General features: G+C 44.3%; 1 long non-coding RNA gene across 2 annotated transcripts; it reads right to left on the reverse strand.

Moving 5' to 3' along the window:
* Nucleotides 1–237: 237 nt before the first annotated feature.
* Nucleotides 238–7,139, reverse strand: LOC26534235 (uncharacterized). 2 transcript variants are annotated; one of them, XR_004470151.1, is made up of 4 exons: nt 6,682–7,139; nt 3,421–4,639; nt 2,811–3,346; nt 238–2,759 (listed from the first exon to the last, which is right to left on the reverse strand). It is a non-coding gene; the product is annotated as an uncharacterized lncRNA (long non-coding RNA). The 2 variants fall into 2 exon arrangements; XR_001453123.2 differs by lacking the exon at nt 238–2,759 and having other exon boundaries at nt 2,766–3,346.
* Nucleotides 7,140–8,784: the final 1,645 nt, after the last annotated feature.

Genomic DNA, 8,784 nt, shown 5'->3' on the forward strand with positions numbered 1-8,784 from the left:
AATTAGAAGCATTTTGTTCTTTCGATTAGGTTTAGAAAATATAAATGTTATCTCAAAAAGACTTGTCAAAGAATCGATCGATCCGATAATTCCCAATTTCCAGATAAGAGAAAAAACGCTTTTTGCAATGTTCGATTGAGACTTTACATTATAGAGAGAGATCGCCATGGCTAGTTGCACTTAATTTGACTTTCTGATCATTAATATACGAGTATACGAAAATACGATACACATATTACGGAGTGTCTCTTTGAACTTCACGAACCCACAGATGTATGACCAAGAAAATTATGGGACTATAGAAGGTTGCTTTTCGACTTAAATATTTAGATATAAATTCTAAAAATTGATCAAATCAAACGGTTGTAATTTCAACACTGTTATAAACTTTTTCTGTTGGTGTTGCATTGGTTTGTTTTGTTTTGTAAATTGATCTTGTTGGCAGTGTTGGGTAACGTCTGGGGTCCGCCAAAAAGTATGCAACGTTGTCCGACGTTTTCGATCATTGAAGTTCCATTAATGACCGCTGAGTGCGGTGCGCCACTAGCACATGTAATTTTTACGCGATACGTTACATGGTCATTTTGTTGCATTCGGGGTTGCACTGTTGTAATTGATTGCTGTAATAATCTATTATTATTGTTATTCTGCTTAAGAGATATACGAATTTTGTTGTTGCTTTCGCCCTTTTTAATTATTTACACAAATTTAAAATTAATCCTTTGATTTGATCTTTGAATAAGCAAGTTATATTATCCTGATCCTCTTTTAGATAGCACATATGTGGTTTTATATTTGAAAAATCATCAGAAAAGTTTGGTGATAACAAATGAACAACCTTTTTAAATAGGTTAAACCTGAATTGCTAGCTTTTTGGTTTTATAATTGAATAATACCAGTAATTAATTACTATAACAATAGAACATACAATACTATTGTTGATGTGAAGTAACAGTATCATCTGCGTTATAATAAGACATAGTATCCTGTCCGAAAGCGGACCGATAAATGGCAGCGGATGGGAAAAATATTGTGTTCCGCTTACTACCTGAACCACGAATTAGCATCAGGAGCATCCGCATCCCCCGTCTGCCACAGGCACAATCCATACTCCTCGTATGGATAGTATACAAAAGTAATCTCCTAAGAAGTCGCCAGGTCGCCAGATCGCCAGATCGTCCGCCATAAATCATGCCAAACTGTTTTGGGGTATAGAAAGTCAACGTAAAATGCCATCACTTAAAGTCATTCAAGCATTTATTTATGTCAAAACATTGTCCGCTAAGCTGCTGCGAACCCTCGGAAAGAGGGTAGAGGGAGGAGGGAAGAGGTACCGGCACCACCAGGGGTCAGTCGGCCAGCCAGACGAATGTATAACTCAATTATAGGCGGCTGTGTGCTCACACCGCAGCGGGGTGTCGGCGCATTGGCATTGGCCCCTTATACGATTATGCTCGTATACTCGTACGAGTATAGTTTTTACTCTTCGTCCCTATGGTCTCTGGTCTCTGGTCTTTGGTCCCTGTTCTGGAAAGTAGTTTGAATGGACAGGGACGATAGTCTAGCAGACAATGCTCCTGCGGCGATCGGGGTCATTGCGGTTTAGGACAGTCTCTGCGGGGAAAGAGATAACCGACTGACTGGTCTGCATAGATGTCATTAGAAGCCTGGTATCAATGCTCAATGAAAACATCTTTTGCTGCACTTTTATCGCCAGCATTCGTTGTCCCTACCCTGATTTCTGTGTGGCCCGCATGCACAATCGGATCGTACATTTTGCCATTTTGTACTGGCCACGACCGAACCGATCTCCAAGGGCCGGGCCGGGCGGAGCAGACATGATTTCTGTATAACGAGAACAATGTTTTTAACGTTCTCTTCTTTGGGCCACACTGCAGTTGCGCGTCGTTGGCGATCCCCGTTTCTGAAGAGCTTCAGGAGTCGCAAAGGGGGCAGGATGCAAGTGAGGCAAGTACACGATGGGGATCGGATCGTGCAAAAGTACAGCGACGGACTGACAGGTGGCGCCGGCGCCGATTTGAATTTAAATATGAGAAGAGAGTGGGATGGGTCATAGTTCCAGCAAACTCTCATTCTTCGACGCAGACACAATGTTTTTTTGTACATACATATAAGAGAACACAATCTGACACAAAACGTCTCTTGTTTCTCAGCGTAAACTACGACCTTTTCAATTGGATCTTAATAAATATGTTCGTTCGCTTAACTTATTTCATAACAACCTTTAGAACCGATATAGAACCGATTGATCCGCACTCGATCCTGACTTTTCTGCTAGTCAATTTTTGACACTTCCCTTATGGAAATTACATATCACAACTTTCTTTTGTCTAATCGTTTTCTAATGGTTTATACATTCTGCATATATGTATGCTACAAATTGACAACACATTCATCGTCTACAGGGCTATATCATTACTTATTTTAAGAATACATTCGAGTGTACATACTCGTACATATGTATCGTATACAGAGAGAAGGAAATTATTGCCTGACTAAATTGATTCCTATCCTAAGGATGAAGATTAAGAGCAGCCGCTTGTAGTGACACGCCCTCCAAATGAACACAGTAGCGATGTTAATGTGTTATCCCCGACACGTGGATGAAATTATGTTCCTTAAAGGGCCAGGCATTAGGACGAGTGCCTCCTTGGATACACCCCGCAATCAACGTCGATGCCTTGGCCCTGTGCGAGTCTCATAAAATCCAATTGGGGGTAGAAAAATGTGACGCTAACCTAAAATATTTTACGTGGGTATTTATATTTTTATATACAGTACACTCGTACCTAATATCCCATAAAATTGAGCCACTTTCGTAGCTGAAAAATTGCTAGTATTCGTACAATAAATAAATCAGCATATTTTTGGGATGTCAGTGGGATTTCAAGTCACAGCCATCTCTAAAACAAGAAGCCCTTGCTTTCATATCATTTCTCATCTATGGAGGTCTTCCAGCATACCCCGCTACGAATCAATGGCTGAAAATATTCCCATAATTTGGCCAGAATCAGAATTCATTGTGAAACTGGCGCCATTCAGTGAAAGATCTCTCTGTACAGAGTCCTTTCCTCTTTCGTACACTCGTAATGGTTTCTTATCGGCGAGACGGTTGTGAATGACAAACTTGTCGCACAATAGCACTGTTGTGGGTCGTCGACGAGGCACCGTCCAGCCAGCGGGGGGAACAGAACGGGACAGGGCAGGACAGGTCCGGATTACACGGCAGGCAGGTCATCTTGTCTGCAGACCAGACCCCTGCCCCTGCCCCTGCGTGGTCCAGGTTTCAGGTCCCAGGTCCCACCGACGCGTTACGCTCGCATATCTGTTACAAAGAGTAATGATCGTAATGTAGCACAAGTATCTTTAAGATGCATTCGATATTTCAGAATGAACTACCTGTCCGCCTGCCTGGCCTTACCGGCCGGCCACATCCAGTGTGTCGTCGGTCCTGTCATCGACACAGCAAAAGGCTAGTTAATCTGAGACGACCTCGATAACGTTTTAGTGCTCAATTTTGATTCTACGCCCTTTGTGGTTTGGGTCTTTACAACTGTTTATGTCTTTTATGATTTTGTCGTGGCTCTTTCTCTTCCTCTGTATCTGTGTATCTGTGTATCTGTCGCAGTGCCTGTTGGCCTGGACTTGGATTTGGATTGGGCTTGGGCCCTGCGGCTTGGGCCCAAAAGACGCTGGCAAGACAAGCCTTTTGGGTTGCTTGTCCTGCCGGTATGGCCTTTACCTTTGTCTCTGCCTCTGCCTCTGTCTCTGCCCCTGTCACTCCTTCCACTCACCACTCTCGGAGTCAATCCCAAAGCCGTTATGGCTGTAATTTAATATCCTAGCCGGACCGTTTGCATTGGAGTTTTATTTAATCATGACAGCCGACCGACTTACTTCGGATACAGTGGTTATCGACGAGCGAGCGCTATTGGCGTTACGCCCAGTCGGTGTTTCACACTTTGCCCTTGGTCTTAGTCGCCGTCGCTGTGGTACCCACTGTACGGTTGTCTGTTGTCGGCTGTCGGTTGTCGATGTCCTCCATATCCAGGGAGGAGGCCGCTCTGCTCACATTCGAGAATCCAACTCCGTCTCCGAGTCCAAGTCCGAGTCCGAGTGCGTGCGCGCGGCCATTAAGGTCTCTTCTGGGTCTCTGATTTCCTAAATGTCCGAGAGAGAACCTTTGCGTTCGGCGTTCGTTCGTTCTTTCGTTCGTTCGTTCGGCTCATTTAAATATTTTATCATCTCTGGGCTGGGAAGACACTAAAGAGAATTTTATATCTTTTCGGTTCGCTACGTTTTTATCACTCGAATGAACAAAAACATTTGTTACCAATCAGAGTTCTTAATTTTACGGCCTGTGTGTTTGCGACAAAAGTGCCGCTTCTCGACTCCAGAGACACTGGACACTGGACGCTGGATCGTTTGTCGGCTTTGTCGCAGAAATTAGCCGCGTATTCCTTTTTAGAGCTTGTATTGGGAGTGGAGTCCAGTATCTTAATTGGCTTTGATGCTGCGATGGGATGGCTTTTCATAAACGTCAGACCGGACATGTTTGCATTCCCTCATTCCCGTTCCCGCTCCCGCTCCCTTATTCCCGTACAAGCATCGTACATCTCTGCGAATAAATACGAGTATATCCACACAAATGGAGATTAGTCACATAAATGATCATAACATAGTTTTATTAATCGAATTTGGATTTATTGAATTGAGAAAAGATTCCAAGCTAATAAAGCTAATGAACTTCTGAGTCGGAATAAGTATCAGTAGTATATTTATTTTGTACAGCAGAGGAATGGAGGAAGAACTGTAGGAAGCATCTGTAGGAAATTGCAACAAATGACAAATTGTGGCATATAAATTGTTCCCCCCTCCCCCCTTAAAGGCAGCGGGGAAACGTCAACTGTTCCTGCCACGGTTGAATATATAGAGCGTTTGCGCTTGCGTTTGTCTTTGTCTTTTCTTTAAAATTATGTTAACTAGCCAAGAGAGCCAAGAGCCAAGAGCCGATCGAGCAGGGACGCACGAGGGGCATAATTTATTCATACGTCAAACAGAATGTCATTCGAAGTCCCCACAAAAATGCACACCCATGCATCCCATACCCATCGTTTGGGATGCACTCGAAAAAATTAGGGGACCAATTCTCCCCGAAGACGCGAGAGGATAATACTAGGGAAACAGCATTCAATCAACCTTCGATGAAAATACTTTTCTGAGTGTACTTGTAGGCCCATACTCGGGATGATACCCATGGCCCATGCCCATGCCCATGTCCATGCCCATGCACTGCAATGTCAGACGAGAGAAATGAGCTGAGTGGCCGGGGGGTGGCAGAAAGAGCGACTGTGACAGCGACTGCGACTGCGAATGACCCTTCGATGGCGGGGAAGTAGCGGCAAACGCAAATAAAATGCAGCATATTGGGAAAATTTCACGGTCTTTTGGCCGCCAGCGAGCGGCCAACTGGTCATCGGTCGATGGTCAAGTCAAGTCAAGGGCTAATTTATAGAGCGATTCGGTGGGTGTTTGTTTGTTTGTTTTTGTTTGTTCATTTCCCTTCACTTCATTTCATTTTATTTCATTTGAGATTCAATTTATGCCCACCGAATGGGAATAGGAAGGGGAAGGGGAATGTGGTGGACGACCGGGGGGGGGAGAGACGGTAGTGGGAGAGTGCGTAAGGGCCAGGTAAATTGAAAAATGGACATTTGTAGTTAGATATCCATTTACCCACGCCATGCTCTCGGACGTACTCGTAAAACAAGGGCTATATATCTATCGAATATAGCCCGGGGCTGGGGCTGGGGCTGGGGCCTGGGCTGGGCTGCAAGTGGTTGATCAGGGTCGACTTTTCGGCTTAGATAAGCTGCTGCTGGCTGGCGCTCCTGCTCCTGCTTCTGCTTCTGCTCTTGCTATCTCGACAGTGACAGACGGTGTTCAGGGTTAAAGTTACTGTCAACTCTGCCACCGGCTCTGGCTCTGGCTGTGGCTGTGGCTCTGGCGCTCTCCTGCCTCTTAGGGGTTGTTTCCGCGTGCGGCTGGGACCCTGTGCTGGTTTGACATGCAGATGTGACGAGCGCGGATTTGTTTCGTGTATCTTTTTCGCTGTTTTGCTCTGTGACAGGGACAACTTGATTTCTCGTTGGAATGGATGCGCTTTCAGGAAAATCCTTTTAGGCCTGTTGTAGTTCCCTTCTCCGTCCCCTGTCCCCCGTCCCCTGCCACGGACTCCGGCTCGGGAGGCGCTGCTCACGAGTGCATTTGACACTTTGTACTTGATGGATTACGTTAATTATTGATTAAATGGGCTTGTACTTGTCAGGCGAAAGTAAAATCCATTATGTATTTGAATATCGCCTTGGCCCTGGCCTGGCCCAGGCGCGGAAATTAGATTTAAATTTTTTGGGAATTTATAATTTGACATGAACTGGGCGCGCATTTGATGGATGCCCGCTCGGATGGATGCTTGAATGGATGCTGGGATGGGAGGAGTACAATCACCATCACCATCGCCATCGTCACCGCCACCGCCAAAGGCGCTGAATACGCTGAAGGGTCTCGGTCTCTGTCTCCGTCTCCGTCTCGGTTTTGGTCGCGGTCGCGGTCTTGGTCTCGGTTATGGTCTCGGGAACGAGAACGAGAACGGGAACTTACCTCAATGACATTCCGCTGATGTCGCTCCAAGCGCCAGTTTTCAATAATATATGTATGTATGTATACGAGGAGTACGTACGAGGAGAGGCTGCAACCAAACGGGTCGTGGAAGAGGCACGGACACGCACTGAAAGCCGGCTGTGGCTCTGGCGATTGAGGAGATAAGGCGAGGCGAGGTCTTTAAGAGATGCCGCGTCGTTATTTTTCGGTTGTCGCTTCATCTGCTCTGATTAATTCCCTCTGATGAAATGCCGCTGCGGCAGCCACTTGCCTCCGTAGTGGGCCTCTGCCCCTAGCACTGGCACTGCCCCTGGCACTGGCACTGGCACTGGCACGGGCACTGGCTCTCGCAGTGTGCGCATTTTTCAAATTAGGTTCGAAGCGAGGAACTTTGATTTATCGGCCTTCATTCCGACAACAGCACTCTTCCGTCGACGCCATTTTGAGCAAGTGGCGGTGGCCACACAGCGTAGGGTGCAGCAGCAGCAGCAGCAGCTTCACAAGTTGCACCATTAAAAAGCTCAAAGCTTTGGCTCCGACTGATTTCGGGGAAAGCTGTTTTCGGCTCGTAGTGCATGGCATGGCTCCGATATAGTTCCCTCGTTTCGTCAACTGAAACTTTGGCGTTGCATGTGGCTGGGAAATTTCCTGCCAAATGGGGCAGCATTTTCCTCGACACGAAAAATTTCCTCGTCGCCAGCCAGCTGCTGGGCTAATCGTTCGTACGTACTACGTACTCGCTCAAATTTCCCACTATTTTCCCCTGCGCAGCAGCGCTGTCTGCTACTCGTTAGTTAGGCGCCGCAAAATGGCTGCGCATTTATCTGCGGCCCTTCAGCCATTGGTGCGAGCGAGGCAGCTCTAGTGTCGCAGACAATTCCCCTTCACATCAACAAAACAACCACAATACAGGTTTTATGTATTTTTACCTAAAAAAAAATCTGTGCAAAACTTTAACTTTGATATGTGTCTCTCGTCAACAGGAGTCGAGCATTGCACAGCCTTGATCCTGCGAAAACATTACAAATCGATTGGAAAATAAATAGCTAAAATAACTACATATTTACATTCATAGAGTACATAGAGTCACGGGAATAATAATCAAAACACTTAGCTATGTTTCAGCAAAAACCCTGTTAATCGACTATTTTCCGAAATTTTCAACTGATCTTATTCCTGTCAAGTGGGTTTTTCTATCGAAGAAGGATGTCCCAGAATGACGCTTGTCGTTGAGGAGCATTTTCACATGGCAACCACATACCATAATTGACACTCCTCCACATTTAATAGTTTTAACAGGCTATAATTTGTTTCTTTCTTGGTCTGCCACAATAGGGGTATTAAATATTTTTAATCATTTTGTCTCATCCGAGAAAAGGATATTGCGCCATTAGTTTACAGGCCATGTGAATCATCTTCGGCAATGTTCCGGTAGGAAAATCCATTATTGTGGACAATTTTAATGTTCCTGTATAAATGGGCATTGCTACCATCCTAAAAGTAGTAACTTTGTCTTGTGTATGTTTTTATATATACAAAAAATACTTAACTAATTACTCGCAGTAGTTTAAAACACAACAACTCTTAACAAAATATATTTTTAACTAAATATATGAAATATCGGTAACAACAGTACACTTGGACTTTTCACTTTTATCTTGAAGAGTGCAAACATAAACCAACTTAAAAAAATTATTGTCAGTTTCAAATAACTGAAATTAGTTATTGTATAGAACTTTTACTGAAACAAAGACAAGGAACGCTATTATAATTTTTCACAGGATGGTATAAATGCGCAGCTGTGGTATGAAATACTTCAAAAGTAGCAGAACAATAATTTTTGGACCAATTCCATGAATGTTTTGTAACTTTAAGATTACTTTAAGATCTAATTGTTACTAAAAAGAGAGCTAGAGGATAGATGTTTTATTTCTCTATCAATCATATTCTTCTGTAGTTTTGAAACTAAATACCCATAAACATTGTCACATATTTAAATTCCATTAATTGCAGCTGCGAAAATAGATTTCAAGACATTTCATTTGTTAAAATATTGATCTGCCAAAAGTGGACTCCAGGTTGAGCAGCACTCGAAAAGCCATA

This window comes from Drosophila pseudoobscura, chromosome X (assembly GCF_009870125.1).
Source record: "Drosophila pseudoobscura strain MV-25-SWS-2005 chromosome X, UCI_Dpse_MV25, whole genome shotgun sequence".
Classification (NCBI taxonomy): domain Eukaryota; kingdom Metazoa; phylum Arthropoda; class Insecta; order Diptera; family Drosophilidae; genus Drosophila; species Drosophila pseudoobscura.